Below are 17,099 nucleotides of genomic sequence, written 5' to 3'. Positions count from 1 at the left end.
AGGCTGTGGATGTTGTCTATCTAGGCTTCAGTAAAGCCTTCGACACGGTTTCCCACAGCATTCTCCTGGAGAAACTGGCTGCTCATGGCTTGGACGGGTGTACTCTTCACTGGGTAAAGAACTGGCTGGATGGCCAGGCCCAAAGAGTGGTGGTGAACGGAGTTAAATCCAGTTGGTGGCTGGTCACAAGTGGTGTTCCCGCGGGCTCAGAATTGGGGCCAGTTCTGTTTAATATCTTTATCAATGATCTGTACAAGGGGATCAAGTGCACCCTCAGTAAGTCTGCAGATGACACCAAGTTGGGCAGGAGTGTTGATCTGCTTGAGGGTAGGAAGGCTGTGCAGAGGGATCTGGACAGTCTGGATCAATGGGCCAAGGCCAATTGTATGGGGTTCAACAAGGCTCAGTGCCGGGTCCTGCACTTGGGTCACAGCAACCCCATGCAACGCTACAGGCTTGGGGAAGAGTGGCTGGGAAGCTGCCCAGCAGAGAAGGACCTAGCAGTGTTGGTCGACAGCCACCTGAATATGAGCCAGCAGTGTGCCCAGGTGGCCAAGAAGGCCAATGGCATCCTGGCTTGTATCAGAAATGGTGTGGCCAGCAGGACTAGGGCAGTGATCGTCCCCCTGTACTCGGCACTGGTGAGGCCGCACCTCGAATACTGTGTTCAGTTTTGGGCCCCTCACTACAAGAGAGACATTGAGGGGCTGGAGCGTGTCCAGAGAAGGGCAACGAAGCTGGTGAAGGGTCTGGAGTAGAAGTCTTATGAGGAGCGGCTGAGGGAACTGGGGTTGTTTAGCCTGGAGAGAAGGAGGCTGAGGGGAGACCTCATCGCTCTCTACAACTACCTGAAAGGAGGCTGTAGAGAGGTGGGGGTCGGTCTCTTCTCCCAGGTAACAAGAGATGGGACAAGAGGAAATGGCCTCAAGTTGTGCCAGGGGAGGTTTAAACTGGATATTAGGAAATTTTACTTCACTGAAAGGGTTGTCCAGCATTGGAACAGGCTGCTCAGGGAAGTGGTTGAGTCACCATCCCTGGCAGTATTTAAAAGACATTTGGATGAGGTGCTTAGGGACATGGTCTAGTGGTGGTCTTGGTAGTGTTAGGTTTATGGTTGGACTTGATGATCTTAAAGGTCTTCTCCAACCTATACGATTCTGTGATTCTGTGATTCTGTGAAAAGTAATTGGTAATAAAATGCATCTAAATATTTTGGAGGGACTGATCCTATCAGCATGTCTGAGCTGAGCATAGCATCTTTGTGCTATGCTCCAAGTTACGAAGTTCACTTTGTAAGGTGTAAGTGCCATGTGCTCTGTCTGTCTACAGTAGATGAGATGGGATCTCCCTAACAGGACACATGCATACCCTCTCAAAATTAGGTTTGTCCATATTTGCATAGTATCTGAAAGGAAATTAGAAATCAATATTCTTTACCTGTTTAATTATTTATATTGATCTTAGTTTAGTTTTCGGTTTAGTTTATATTGATTTTAGTTGATCTTTTAACTATTCATATTTATTGTCTACAGAAGATTAGAAAACCATTCAGTTGCAGCTTTGCCTGAATAAAAACTGTCCCAGAAAGCTTACAATGGCATTCTTACATATTGTTAACATATTTTCACAATTCAGAACTTTTTTCCAATCTTTTATAAAATTATTTATATCTAGGAGTATATGCATCACTAACACTAGACTGTGTACTATGGACCTTTAACTAGCAAATGACTGGGCAAGATTTGCCCTTAAAAGGATTGAGATTAACAACAACAACAAAATAATCCATTTGCCTTTTGCTCTAATCCCCTATAGTCATGAGCATTGTAGTCTGTGTTTGTAAGACATTATTACCAACATACATATAGCTCTTGAGTCACAGACGACTTCTGAACAGTTTTGAGTGTGGCTCCATTATCAAGCCGACATCACTGGATTGGCAACAAAAATGTAGGTATTTCAAATACTCTGCTAAAGGGACTTCAAGACTGTCTTGGGAGCGAGCTGCATACTTACTCAGCTCTGTCCAACTGTGAAGCAATATAACATGTAATAGCTGTTGATATTTCCCTTCTCTGGAGCATCTTTCTTATGGCTTTATGTTATACAGCTAGTAGAGATGGGCCACATGTAGATACATATATTATTACACAGGAGCTGCCTTGGTGTAAATGTCCAGTTTTTAGTTAATAAAAAAGAGACTTTTTTTTTTTAAGAAATTGTGCTTCTAGATTCAATTCCTCTTGCAAATTCTAAAGTATTTTACGAAGTCACAGAAAGCAGTCAACTTCTGGAGCGCACTACTGTTTTTCCACGACTACAGCTGGCTGCATTCCAGCCCAATATATTGACTCATGAACTCAGTGCCCCCCTGTTATTCTTATAAAATCTTGTTCTTGTGTGTGAGTCAAAAGCTTAGGATTCTCTTAAACAATAAACTTCTAGAGTCTCGTTCTTGGTTGTCAGCTAATCATCTGTGAACTCCCTGCAAATATTTAAAAAACAAGCCAGAACAGTTGTGTTGACTCAACAGTGCACTATACCACCTTTCAGTCAGGTAAGGTACACAAGAGGAGTCTCTCTCATTAAAAACACTGCCAAAGGGCCAAATTCTTGCCCTTTCTGGCAATCCAGAAGAATAGCTCTATTAGATGCTTTAAAATTTAGAGAAATGTCTTAAATCTTTGGCAATCTTACTTGCTTCTACTTGTGCAGGCAGGCTCTAGCACCCTTTATCCCCTTCAAATGAAATCCTAATCACATGGGAACACAGACAAATGAAGGCCGCTTACCAAAAATTCTACTATCTTTCCTTTTTATAATTCTAAATATCAAAGTCCTCTTAAAAATGTTACTTTCACTAATTTCATCTTAATAGTTTTCATGCATTGATTGTTACATATGCACAAACATTTCGATTTGTACAGACAGATCATAACCAATTATTTTAGCATTCTATAGATTCAACAGCAAGCCCAAAAATTTATCAACAGCTATGGAAATAAAGTGCACCAATTTTTTGCAGGAGAATTTAGACAAGCAAATTCAGACTGCATATAAACATCCATGGGTGTAAAAACTTTTAGAAGATGCTTGTGAAAAATACGGTTCTTATCGGAGGTTCAACAGGGTAGGCATTCCCTACTGTTTGGAATCAAAAAGCTACAGTCTTTGTCACCTGTTCTTCAGTTTTGAGGAAATTTATATCTGAGTTTTAGTAAAGCAACTTTAGACGTCACCAGCTTTCAATTCTTTGATATCCTAACCAGTTGTAGCTTGTCAAACAATATTCAGAAATATTTCCTGTAACATTAATCAATAAATCATTTCACAAATATGATCCTAGAAAAAGCATACAGTATCATATTTGCGTGAAGGCACCAAAGTTCAGAGATAAGGCAGCTGACAAACTGACAGAAACACCAAATTTCAAGATACAAAAATTATAGTTTAGTATAAATATAAATTGTAAAACATTTCCTATCTTTATTAAGCAGTCTTACTTTCTATGAAGCTGCTCTAGATTATGCAGCTAAGAACAGAATTAGTCTCAGAGAAAAGGGAATGAAATACACTCATATTCTCTGACATACTGTATGTAGTTTTTTTGCAATGAAAGCACAACTTTCCCCTCACTTTTTGCTCTTAAAACTGTAAGGCAGAATTCTCTTTCCATGGCTTACAGAAGGAAAATTAACTAACATGCACAAGCACATGACTCCACCCTAGCCTCCCATTTTAGGCTGCACCCACTCCCAAAATAGCAGTGCTTGTGCCACTCAGCGTCAGTTCACTCAGCAGCAGCTCTGCTGCATACATTTTTATAATGGACTGTAGACACAAGAAGGGCAGTATTTTATTAACTGTGTGAATAGTAAAAATATGAATTTTAATTTACAGTTGGATAAAAAAACCAAGCATGTTTACCTCAGAAATGTAATATTTGCTTACAAGAAGTTTGAGAATGAATACAATTAAACACATATTTTAGCTCTGCCCATGCAAATGTGAGCAGCCTTCAGCAATCTTCTTTGTTATCTGTACTTATTCGTTACTTCAACACATAATTATTTTAAAAATATCATGATGACATGATGTCGTTGCAGAATATTACCTGGTATTCATTTGAAAACTAATCTCTGTCAGCTCTCCCATGAAATAGAAGAAATAAGATTTTCTATGAATAAACCCCACCCAGTCAAAGTAACATTTCTCCTACTATATAGCAACTTCCTTCGCTCCAAAAACTTGGAAACAAATCAAAACCTCTCTAAAAATACTGTTTTTCTTTTACCACATAAGTAAGCAGAGGCAAAGATAGTTTAGGTGATTTAAGTGTGACTATAATCCAACAACCCATTATAAACATTATATTACACTATCTTTCCAGAAAGCGCCTAAGGAGTCAGGCAATTATACTTGATTGCAGATGTATTTGTCATACTATTCCCAAAAGATATTATGAAACACTGTTCTGTTTTTTAAATCTTCAGATTTATGATCAATAATAATGTTGATTAACTTAATTAATGACATTTAAATCTTATTGCCACATACAAACAAACTAGTTTGCAGACCTTATGACGATACATTATAGTTTCTTTTGGCTCTTCTATTAAGAAGTGTAACACTGGTTCATAAACGTGGTTAATTTCCAGAGATAGCGGCTTTGCCATATCACAGGCATTCTGAGTCTTGTATAATTAAAAGATGAAATTCCTCTGAGGTGAGTGCTTTTTAGACCTAGAAACACCAGGATGGCAGAATGTCTCTTGGATCCAATAATAAGGTATTTGCTCTGGCAACGATTGAAAAAGTGTGTTCATTATCCCACTAACAACTACAAAGGAGTAAAAATACAACAACTCCAGAAATGGTTAATTATACATTGTAGTACATGCATAGTCTTTTGAGTTACTCACATCAACAGGAAATACAGCAGATAATATAGCAAACACTGTGTAGGGGATGTAAACAGCATTATCGTTAAAGAAATATTAATGACCTCTTCTTTCAGGAATCTGCCTTGATTTCCTATGAAGGGAATGATAGCTCAAGATAGAGAAATGTGATGAAACAGTGGAGGATATGTTTCTCAACCGAGTAGGAACAGGAGTTTTCTGGATGAAGATAAAGGGGTTTTGACTTAATCAATAGGAGCAAAATAAACAGGAATAGAGGAAAAGATTTGATACTGAAAATTTCCATGCAATTTTTATTTTCCAAAGTTTCAGAAATTTACTTTCCCTTTTATCTTCAGCAATCTCAATGTTACTTGAAGAAATTTATGTCCCAAATTTGTCTCTGTCTTTTTTTGTTTGGAAGATTAGGTTGATAGCTACATCAATGACAGAGCTAACCATCAATAGAAAATGAACCCCCTGGATTTCAAAGAAGCTTTGGAAAACCAAGAAAAATCAAATTCAATCTAATAAAACCAAGAATAATTTCTGGACTACAACGTGATTCTGAAACTATGTATCAACAAAGGTGAATTTTACATCACATTCTAATTCTCAGACTCGGAGCAAATTTTATTTCAGAAAGAATGCAATTTCAAAAGTGCAATGACTATACTCTCCATGAAAAGGTCTGTCTTTCTTGTATTATTATTAACTAATGTACTAACAGACTTCAAACAATTTTTGGATTGATTCTGTTCAAATGCCATCAAATTCTCTTTCGCCCTGCCATTAACAGACTTTGTCCTTTTATCTTTATCTTCCCATCTCAGTTTTCTACAATTCCTAATTTTCAGTTCATTTGAAGTGTCATTTCTGGGTTTTATATTTGTATTGTATATACGGTACAATGAACATTTACTTAATTTTTCTCATTTTCCTTTCATCAATTTTCCTCTCATCAATTTTCCTCTTAATTTTTTTTTCAAGTAAAAAATTTGGGAGCAACAAAGAAATAAAACAGAGAAACTGTAATGATGACCATATCCTCCTACTGACTTATGCTGAAGGCAAAAGAAAAGGTATCGAGCAATTAGTAATAACTAAAGTATATTTATATTACTTTAATACTATATCCCATTGTCAAACTTTGCACGTTTTCTATTGTTGTCATGAGGACACTGATGTGAATGCAAGACAAAAAACTTTCCTAAATGGAATGCCACAGACCATGGATCCAAATTTAAGCCTAACCACCGAATGAATCTGGGATCCAATTCTAACAGCAGAATGTTTCCTTAACACCATAGCAGGCATGACTTCAGTACTGACTCAGCTATAATGATGAAACCTATTAAACCACCGACATCCTTTCTCGTAATACGATGAATTTTTCTTACACATCTCCCATTCAAGTACAGACGAGGACCAGCTCTGCTTAGTTTCTGAGATATTACATGATCCTACCTCAAGCACAAAAGCATTTAAACTAACATGCTTATTAGCTTTCTTAATGTTAAAGTGATTAACATGTTACCTCTTGCTAATTTTGTGACTCAAAGAACAAGACATTCGGCATTGCTAATTCTGGAGTTTTGTTAGATGTATTTACTTTTGGCAATATTGCAGCAACTGCAACCTATATGAAATGAGATGCTAAATGAGATACCTATAAAAATCTATAAAAAACTTTTTCAAGACCTAAATATATATATTTTAATTACAGAGATGTAGTAGTATATGTGTAATAAAGCAAATTATTACCTCAAGCCTTATAATATACTCAATGCTACCACTGATTATCTAATGACTAAATCTATTAATTTAGATACCCATAATTTATGTTTATAAGTTCTATATTAAGTCTCTTTTCTGTTCTTGAATACTTGTTCCCTAGTGAAGATGCCTTGCATGTGGATATTGGGCATTACTAAACAGACATGCTGGCAGACCTGAAGTCATGCCGCTTGTATGTTACGCTGAGGTAAACCAACTTTGGACAAAAAAAGTGCACAGGCTAACCAACCTTGTTGAATGGTTGGACTCCTTAGTCTGGGCACACTATCATGCTAACATACCTGCATGGCTTTTGGATGCCACACAGGGTTTCTTAGCTCGGCAACAGCACAGAATTAATGCTTCTGAGTCAGAGCTAGATCGTGGCTGGCTATCTTGGACTACGGGCATAAAAACCTGGGTCTGTCTGCACAGACATGCCCAGACTCATTATAGTAAAGATTTCAAAATGGTTATAATATATTTTATGATCTTGAAATAAATATATAGGGCCAAATACTACTCTTACTTACACAAGGGCAAATCAGGAGTAACTCATTATTTCCATATTTAATTTGGAACTTCAGGTCTGCTTCTCCAAATTTGCACCAGTGCCACTGAAAGAAAGATCTGCTCCTATAACTTGGAGGTGGCAGAAGCAACCACTCATCCATTTCAGAAGAGATTCTGGTTCAACTTATACTAATATTTACCCTTAAGATAGCAACATAACGATAGAGGACCATAAATTTTTAACAAAAAGAGAGAGATTTGCTGAATAAAGTAGGATTAATGTTACTGTTTAGTTTAGTTACTTATTTGATCTTAGAATGTGAAAGACACAAGGGTTATGGATGTGTTAGAAACCACAGAAGCGCCTGAGAATGGTCACGTAGGAATTAGGGTTTCTCCCCCTGGAAAGGTGGCGGGATCAATAGCCCATCTCAAGTGCATCTACACCAATGCATGCAGCATGGGCAACAAACAGGAGGAGCTGGAAGCCATTGTGCAGCAGGATAGCTATGATATAGTTGCCATCATGGAAACTCGGTGGGATGACTCACACAACTGGAGTGCTGCAATGGATAGCTATAAAGTCTTCAGAAGGGATAGGCAAGGAGGGAGAGGTGGTGGGGTAGCCCTGTACATTAGGGAGTGTTTTGATTGTCCAGAGCTTAATGATGGTGATGATAGGGTTGAGTGTTTATGGGTAAGAATCAGGGGGAAGGCCAACAAGGCAGATATCATGGTGGGAGTCTGTTATAGACCACCCAACCAGGATGAAGAGGCAGACGAAATATTCTATAAGCAGCTGGGAGAAGTCTCACAATCACTAGCCCTTGTTCTCGTGGGGGACTTCAACTTACCAGACGTCTGCTGGAAATACAATACAGCGGAGAGGAAACAGTCTAGGAGGTTCCTGCAGGGTGTGGAAGATAACTTCCTGACACAGCTGGTGAGGGAGCCAACAAGGGGAGGCACCCTGCTGGACCTGTTGTTTGTGAACAGAGAAGGACTTGTGGGTGATGTGACGGTTGGAGGCTGTCTTGGGCATAGTGATCATGAAATGATAAGAGTTTTCAGTTCTTGGAGAAGTAAGGAGGGGGGTCAGTAGAACTGCTACCTTGGACTTCCGGAGGGCAGACTTTGGCCTGTCTAGGAGACTGGTTGACACAGTCCCTTGGGAAGCAGTCCTGAAGGGCAAAGGAGTCCAGGAAGGCTGGACATTCTTCAAGAAAGAAATCTTAAAGGCGCAGGAGAAGGCCGTCCCCATGTGCTGAAAGATGAGCTGGTGGGCAAGAAGACCAGCCTGGCTGAACAGAGGGATTTGGCTGGAACTCAGGAAAAAAAGGAGATTTATGACCTTTGGAAGAAAGGGCAGGCAACTTAGGAGGACTACAAAGATGTTGTGAGGTTATGCAGGGAGAAAATTAGAAGGGCCGAAGCCCAATGAGAACTTAATCTGGCTGCTGCCGTAAAAGACAATAAAAAATGTTTCTATAAATACATCAGCAACAAAAGGAGGGATAAGGAGAATCTCCCCCCTTTATTGGATGCGGGGGGAAACATAGTGACAAAGGATGAGGAAAAGGCTGAGGTACTTAATGCCTTCTTTGCCTCAGTCTTTGATAGTCAGACCAGTTCTTCGCTGGGTGCCCAGACCCCTGAGCTGGAAGACAGGGACGGGGAGCAGAATGATGCCCCCATAATCCAAGGGGAAATGGTTAGTGACCTACTACACCACTTAGACACACACAAGTCTATGGGGCTGGATGTCATCCACCCAAGAGTACTGAGGGAGCTGGTGGAAGTGCTCATCAAGCCACTTTCAATACTTTATCAGCCAGTTCTGGCTAACTGGGGAGGTCCCAGTTGACTGGAGATTAGCAAATGTGACACCCATCTACAAGAAGGGCCAGAAGGAGGATCTGGGGAACTACAGCCCTGTCAGTCTGAAGTCAGTGCTGGGGAAGGTTATGGAGCAGATCATCTTGAGTGCCATCACGTGGCACGTCCAGGACAAACAGGTGCTCAGGCCCAGTCAGCATCGGTTTAGGAAAGGCAGGTCCTGCTTGACTAACCTGATCTCCTTCTGTGACAAGGTGACCCGCTTACTGGATGAGGGAAAGCTGTGGATGTTGTCTACCTAGACTTTAGTAAAGACTTTGACACCGTTTCCCACAGCATTCTCCTGGAGAAACTGGCTGCTCATGGCTTGGATGGGTGTATGCTTCACTGGGTAAAAGACTGGCTGGATGGCCGGGCCCAAAGAGTGGTGGTGAACGGAGTTAAATCCAGTTGGTGGCTGGTCACAAGCAGTGTTCCCGCGGGCTCAGAATTGGGGCCAGTTCTGTTCAATATCTTTATCAATGATCTGTACAAGGGGATCAAGTGCACCCTCAGTAAGTCTGCAGATGACACCAAGTTGGGCGGGAGTGTTGATCAGCTTGAGCGTAGGAAGGCTCTGCAGAGGGACCTGGACAGGCTGGATCGATGGGCCAAGGCCAATTGTATGAGGTTCAACAAGGCTCAGTGCTGGGTCCTGCACTCGGGTCACAGCAACCCCATGCAACGCTACAGGCTTGGGGAAGAGTGGCTGGGAAGCTGCCTGGCAGAAAAGGACCTGGCGGTGTTGGTCGACAGCCACCTGAATATGAGCCAGCAGTGTGCCCAGGTGGCCAAGAAGGCCAATGGCATCCTGGCTTGTATCAGAAATGGTGTGGCCAGCAGGACTAGGGCAGTGATCGTCCCCTGTACTCGGCACTGGTGAGGCCACACCTCGAATACTGTGTTCAGTTTTGGGCCCCTCACTACAAGAGAGACATTGAGGGGCTGGAGCATGTCCAGAGAAGGGCAACGAAGCTGGTGAAGGGTCTAGAGCAGAAGTCTTATGAGGAGCGGCTGAGGGAACTGGGGTTGTTTAGCCTGGAGAAAAGGAGGCTGAGGGGAGACCTTATAGCTCTCTACAACTGCCTGAAAGGAGGTTGTAGAGAGGTGGGTGTCTCTTCTCCCAGGTAACAAGCCATAGGACAAGAGGAAATGGCCTCAAGTTGCGCCAGGGGAGGTTTAGATTGGATATTAGGAAAAATTTATTCACCCAAAGGGTTGTCAAGCATTGGAACAGGCTGCCCAGGGAAGTGGTTGAGTCACCATCCCTGGAGGTATTTAAAAGACATGTAGATGTGGTGCTTAGGGACATGGTTCAGTGGTGGACTTGGCAGTGCTACGTTAACGGTTGGACCTGATGATCTTAAAGGTGTTTTCCAACCTAAATGATTCTGTGATTCTATGATTCTAGGACTAATTAAGGGTGGCTAGAATATGTCAAGAACAGGCAAATTATTAAAGATCCCCCTTACCTCTCCCCTACACCTCCTAATGCCACCAATTCCAGTTTTATTCTTTTAGTTCCAATCTTGCTACTAGACAAATGATTGCTCCCACTCTCTTTATGTGTGGCATCCTTAATGGATAAGAAAATATTTCTGCCTTCCTTCTTTCATTCTTTCTTTCCTCATTTTCCCTTAACTTCTCAGATTCCACTTTGATAGTCTTCTAGAGATTTTAAGTACCCTGCGTATCAGCGACGCTTAGATGTTAATTAGTGTACCAAGGTCATTCTGACAGAAGGACCAGAAGTAATGTTTGTTTTGAAACCGAGTGCTCTGTTTAAATCTGTTTATTTCTGTACTAACTCTAGGCACTTTGAGTTGTCACAATGACTCAGAGCAAAGTTGCAAAGCCTCACTTCTACAAAGAGATTAGTCACTTTGTTTTTTTGCACTGAGCTGCTCTGAGTCAGCTTCAAATTGTTGCACATAGAGTACCTGGGTACATCTTCAGATGGTGCAGGTAACTTTAGTGCAAATTTCGGGAAGAAAAGCAGTCTCTGTATATCTGAGCAAATAATTGACTACGCCTGCCTTCTCTAATATCCCCAAATAAGAACCAGGTTTTAGAATGAAAGAAATGGTAACAGTGTGAATGTTTATTTACATTTTGTCCCTTAGTCAAGGAGAAACTTTAGGGTTAGCAGCCTGAGTTTAATAAACTCTGAGTATACTAAACAATCGGTTGAGCTGTGCTCTTAATTCATTAACTATTTCAGGGATTAAAAATTTAGACACCAAAAGGTTTACTTTATTTTTTGTCCTTTAAGTAACTGGAAATATTTCTTCTACCTTTTAATTTCAGCAAAACTGAGAACTAGGTTTACACAATTAGGCCAGCTGCTTTATTTGACTGTACACAGTGATTCTAAGTTTACCATGATTCTAAACAAGTGACTCACTTGTATACACCTGTTCTTTATTGATTGTCTGAGCTATATATCTTTTCTTTTACTGGATGTACATATATTTGTAGTGTGTGTATATATATATGTGAATGTATGTGTGTGAATCCATATTGTTAATTTTATAATGACTGGAGTTGATGTGGTATATTCTTTAGTCTGTACACTGTATATCATCTAAATACAATTCACACCATTTACATTGTATGTCAAAACTCAGTGTATTTGCAACATAGAATGTGAAAATGAAGTGTATTACTATTGTATAAATATTTTTACATCTATAGATGTAAACTCTATAAACTCAATAGAAAAATACAGTAACCCAAATTGTCTCTCTAGCCAAGAATATCTTCCTGATGCTTTTTGGAGAAAAAAACCACAAGAGACATCTTAGAAGAAACTGTCAGATTTCTCTGAATCACACAGCTGTATTAATGTATTTATGTGGGTCCACAGAGAAGCACGTAAAAATAACATGAATGCTAAAAGTAGTGAACTTCAGAGAAGGAAGGAGAAGGAAGATGACCCGATCGAGTTGCCAGTTATGACAAATTAGTGTTGCTCTAAGGCCATTTTGAGTTATTTCTACCTGTATGAGGCCTGTATTTGCTCCGCTCTCCTAACAGTATGTTAGTTACCTTTTCATAATGGCCCTCCTTACTTGTTTTGCTTTTCTTCAGACCATTTGACACATCCTGCTGTTTTACTAGGCATTCAGAAGGCTTTAGCATGCCCTCTAATCATAGCATACTGAAGAACAAGGAAATGTTCATGTCTTGATTCAAACTAAAATATTAATGCCACTAAATTATTTTCCAGAGAAATACTGTGGCAATTTATTTTTATTTCATTTATTTTCTAGAGAAAGTATTATGGCCAACACCCCTCGTGTAACAGCGTAATCACTGTATGAAGGAATCACATCAAATATGACTTTTTCTGCACATTTCCTTGCTCCCTGTCTATATTCTGACTTATTTAACAACTATTAACTACTTATTATCAAACTAACAATAGGCATTTAAATATGTAAATAAGAATAAACATAGGGGTATTATCTGTTGCATTTGTTCATTCTGTAAACTTATTTATGTCATTTACATGTATACCCTTGATTTTGTTCTGTAACTACCCATCTAAATGACAACCAAAACCAGTAATGAATTCTATAAATTTATTTGGGACATAATTTATGTGTAAGACTATGAAATACAGTTTCATTACATCATACAATGCTTTTATGTTGAAGGGATTAGCATCCAATGCCATGTTCACTTTGCAAGATTCAAAAAGAGTTGAGATTTGGAATATGAACACTTCAGAATCTGATTTAAGAAGCAACACCAGAATGTTCGGCAAGATTTTGAAATCATCTGAACACTATTCCTTTATAAACTGCTTGGAGATGAGAAATATATTGCTATGAAATGAAGTGATACAAATGCATACCTTGTATATTTTATCTTCAGGAGTTTTAGGATAGGAGTTTTGGAGAAGTTTTTATTAAAAAAAATGAAGAAGTACGTTATTTCAAAATATATCAAATGCCTTTATGAAAAAAGAGAGGTAAGCCTGTTCTAATCTAGTATGAAATGTAATTTAGAGACCCGCTGCCCCTGTATTGTTATTTATTCTTCATATTGTGGTAAAGGTCATTATGCTGCATATTGTACAAATACACAGAAATAACAGTGAACTGCCAACAGTACTAAGTAACAGAATATTCTATTACTGAAAGCACAGTAGTAAGGGAAGCCCTGAAAGGCATTAAGTGATGGATTTTGCACTGATACAACATATTTACACACACTCTTTCCTCTCCCCTACTCTCACTCACATCAAGCCATGGGAATAGGGGAAAATTACCCTATTCTCCAAGATGTATCAGTACCAAGAAGTGTTGAGTTAATCTATACTGATGTATTAAAAATAAGTACAATATAAACCAAATCATACAAATGATGTCACAATTATCTAAGAAGGCACTATAGATAATGCCTCTTCTCAGAACTCCATAAAACTGTGAATAATACTATGGAAGCAGACTAACACTTGTTCACTGGCCACATGGTATGCCAGTCACAGAGACTGCCTAGATCAGGTTTGTCAGTTTTACCTTCTACACCATAAGGGTGTATCTTTCAGAATGACTGTTAGGTTCCTAAAAAACACAGGCACATCATAATTTTTATAATTATGATAATTTATTACTCAAGTCTATTCTTAATTTTTTGTAAAGTGATGGAAAGTCAAGCTTGGCAAGCATAAAAGATTAACAAGAATAACAGAACAGCCCTGACAATTGAATATCAGGAGACAGAGCAAATACTCAGTGACAATCTCCTGTTGTTTAAATTTATTGCAACATATTTTTTTCCTGGCTTTATTATAAACTATTTGCTTTTGTAAAAATTTTTAATTGTTGTGAAAACTACTTGTGAATCTGTGAAAGCTCTTTCTGAAGAACAAACGTAGGTGTAAGGATCATACAGAACGGAATTTCAATTGCACAATCTAATATTTGTGTTTGTGAGCAGCTACTTACCCAAGCAGTCCTACAGGCTAAACTGAAGAAACTGATATTTCCTCATGCATTTCCTCCTGTATTGATAGGTGCATAATTTGTCCCTTAAGTACATGGTTCAGGTAAAATTTTCTTAAAATTTCACTACAATAGTATAGATGTCTAATATTGAAATGACCAATTTCAACATACGCTATCCTATCTATCTTAGATTTTCCTCCTTCATAAACCAGGAAAGAAAATAAATACTATTCACTGCCAGGCTTCACATAGAATTACTGTTGCTACCAAATTAGGAATTCTAAATGTTTGATTCCTACTAGGTTACCAGAATTATTAACCTCTTTAACCATTAAGAACAATGGACCTTTGCATTGCTAGCTGCTCTAATACTAACAAATGAATACTTTAATATCAATTATTTACAGGTAAATCACTGCTCATCTGTAAAATCTGACTGAATCTGTTAAAAGTCATTGCAGAGCTTATTTAGCTGATCAGCTGATTATTTGCTTATGCTATTCTTAAATTCAACACACAGGAAATATTTATTTTTGTTAATTTGCATGTGAGCACAACTCATTTTTTGAAAAAAATTACCAAGAACTCAGATTTGTTTAATCTTATTTTAATTGGTGATTATTAGTCTTGCCCAATCTGCCTGGAATCAAGCTCAAACAGTACTTTGCAAACCATGTAGGTGTTGCTGATATATTCTCTCACTGCCACAGATTTGCTTCCTATAGGATGAAAAGTGAATGCCCAAGGAACAAGCATTAGTTTCAGACCTGAGAAGTGAGTACAGTGTCCCACCTACCTACAAATGAGTAGTAAAACATACTTAATACACCAGGCATCTGATGGTCACAAAGTTCCGGATGGAAGTTGTAAGGCATTCTTGCATTCTACTGTGTCATCATGCCATCCTTCCTGAAAGCTACACTAAGGGCGCTGTATTAATGAGCAAACCTCAAAGAGACATTATTTCCCTCCATGAGCAAGCAGAGAAGTTGGGGGAAATTGGGTTGGAAGTAAACATAATCGTCATTTTGCTCCCTTCTGTGTCAGCCTTTGCTGACTGGACATGAGAGAGGGAATATGCTTCATCTGGCAAAGGGCTGATAGCACACTCCCCACTTGTGCAATGCTACAGCTCAGGGGAAATATGATTCAGAGGACTGTCTCTGAGTCATACGTTCTTTCTGAGCTCCTTCTGAACTGGTAAGGCTACGTTTTGTCCCATACTTGGAACTACGAGCAAAGATTCCATCCTACCCTACATTTTGAAATGTGTCAAGGAATTCGGAAGCACTAACTTTGCGAGGGGCACCAACACGCATTATTCTCTACTGATCATTACTTCACCTCACAATAATTGAGCAAGACTAATATATTTTATATTAGCAAAAAAGCAACCATCCGCTGCTAATGACTTTAAAACAGCATATTTAGCATCTGTATTTTCTAAAATGTCTGTAGTGTCCTGCTACACGTTTAAGATAATTACATATCTCATATATATAGAAGATATATCCATCATACATATGGAAAGTTGAGACATTAATTACCTAAAGTTTACAGAAATCTTATCTCATAGAATCATGGACTGGCCCGCAGCAAGCGGCACATCCTGGCGTCCGGGGGTTTTCCTCAGGCAGGGAAGCGCCAGGGCAGCGGGCAGACCCGCCGGGAGCCGGCGGCTCTCGCGAGAGGCGCTGACGAGGCCTGGGCGTTGCCAGGGCAACCGCGCCCCCCCCCCGCCCCCCCCCCCCCCCGAGTAGCCTGGGGAGCGCTGGGAACAGAGCGTGGCGCGGCAGTTTGCGCGGGAAGGGTGTCGTCACCCTACCGGCTCAAGAGGTGAGCTCAGTTGGTGGTCATCACCATGCCAGAAGGGGCTTAGCTACGGTATCCACCCGGCAGAAAAGCCATGTCCTCTGCACTCACCAGAATGGCTGTGGCAACCCAGCCAGAGCTCCCACAAAAACATGCAGCCGCCCAGGTCTCCGGCTGCAGGGCGTGCCAGAGGCTTTCACTGGTAACGGATGGCAGGAGTGAGAACAGCTGTATGAGGTGTGACCGAGTGGGTGATCTGCTCAGCCTGGTGGCAGAGCTATGAGAGGAAGTAGAAAGTTAAGGAGCATCAGGGAGCCTGAGAAAGAGACTGGTGGAACCAAGCTCTGCCCTCCCTGAGACAGAAACAGGAAGAGCCACCAGAAAAATCCCAAGATCAAGGGGATCCTGTATCCTCCCCCCGCCAGGCTGAAGGCAGTAGCTTAAAGGAAAGGAGTGAATGGAGGCAAGTCCACGCTCAGGGAAAACCCCCTCCTTGCCCACCTCGCCTTCCCAGGTGCTCCTGTACAGCAGGTACGAGGCTCTGGATGCGGAAGGCCAGTCAATGGATGATGCGGATGACAGTCCATCTACACCAGAGGTGTTGCCATGGTCAGAAAGGCCTACCCCCTGTATCACGTCCACCTCCACAAGGAAGAAAAGATGGGTTGTAGTTGTAGGTGACTCCCTTCTGAGGGGAACAGAGGGTCCAATATGCCAGACAGACCCTCCTCTTAGGAAAGTCTGCTGCCTCCCTGGGGCCCAGGTTAAGGACATCACTAGGAAACTTCCGAGCCTGGTGTGGCCCTCGGACTATTACCCATTATTGCTCTTCCATGTGGGTGGTGATGAAGTTGCAATGCATAATCCAAGGGTAATCAAAAGAGACTTCAGGGCCTTGGGACGGTTGGTAAGGGAATCTGGAGCACAGGTAGTTTTTTCCTCTATCCTTCCAGTTGCGGGCAGTGACATTGAAACAAACAGACGCACCCAGTCTATTAATACATGGCTCCGTGGCTGGTGTCACTGCCACAATTTCAGGGTTTTTGATAATGGAATGGTCTACATGGCATCAGGCCTGCTGGCATTGGATGGTATTCACCTTTCTCAAAGGGCGAATAGGGTCTTTGCTCATGAGCTAGTGGGGCTGACTGACAGAGCTTTAAACTAGACTTGAAGGGGGAGGGAGATAATATCAGGCTCGCCCGTGACAAGCTGTGGGATGACACGCCAAGGTTAGAGGGACAGGGTGCTAGTGAGGGCCCTCAGC

At 40.6% G+C, this 17,099-nt stretch overlaps 1 long non-coding RNA gene across 2 annotated transcripts in view; it reads right to left on the bottom strand.

Annotated features, from left to right (window-relative positions):
* The window catches only part of LOC142415113 (uncharacterized), a 58,404-nt gene extending 42,695 nt beyond the window's left edge, over positions 1-15,709 (bottom strand). For both annotated transcript variants that reach the window (XR_012777294.1, XR_012777293.1), the window contains exon 1: positions 15,568-15,709. This is a non-coding gene — a long non-coding RNA (uncharacterized LOC142415113). The remainder of the gene's footprint in view (positions 1-15,567) is intronic.
* Positions 15,710-17,099: the final 1,390 nt, after the last annotated feature.

Source organism: Mycteria americana, chromosome 10 (assembly GCF_035582795.1).
Source record: "Mycteria americana isolate JAX WOST 10 ecotype Jacksonville Zoo and Gardens chromosome 10, USCA_MyAme_1.0, whole genome shotgun sequence".
NCBI lineage: Eukaryota > Metazoa > Chordata > Aves > Ciconiiformes > Ciconiidae > Mycteria > Mycteria americana.
The sequence above is the reverse complement of the archived record's forward strand: the minus strand, read 5'-3'. Positions and strand labels throughout refer to the sequence as shown.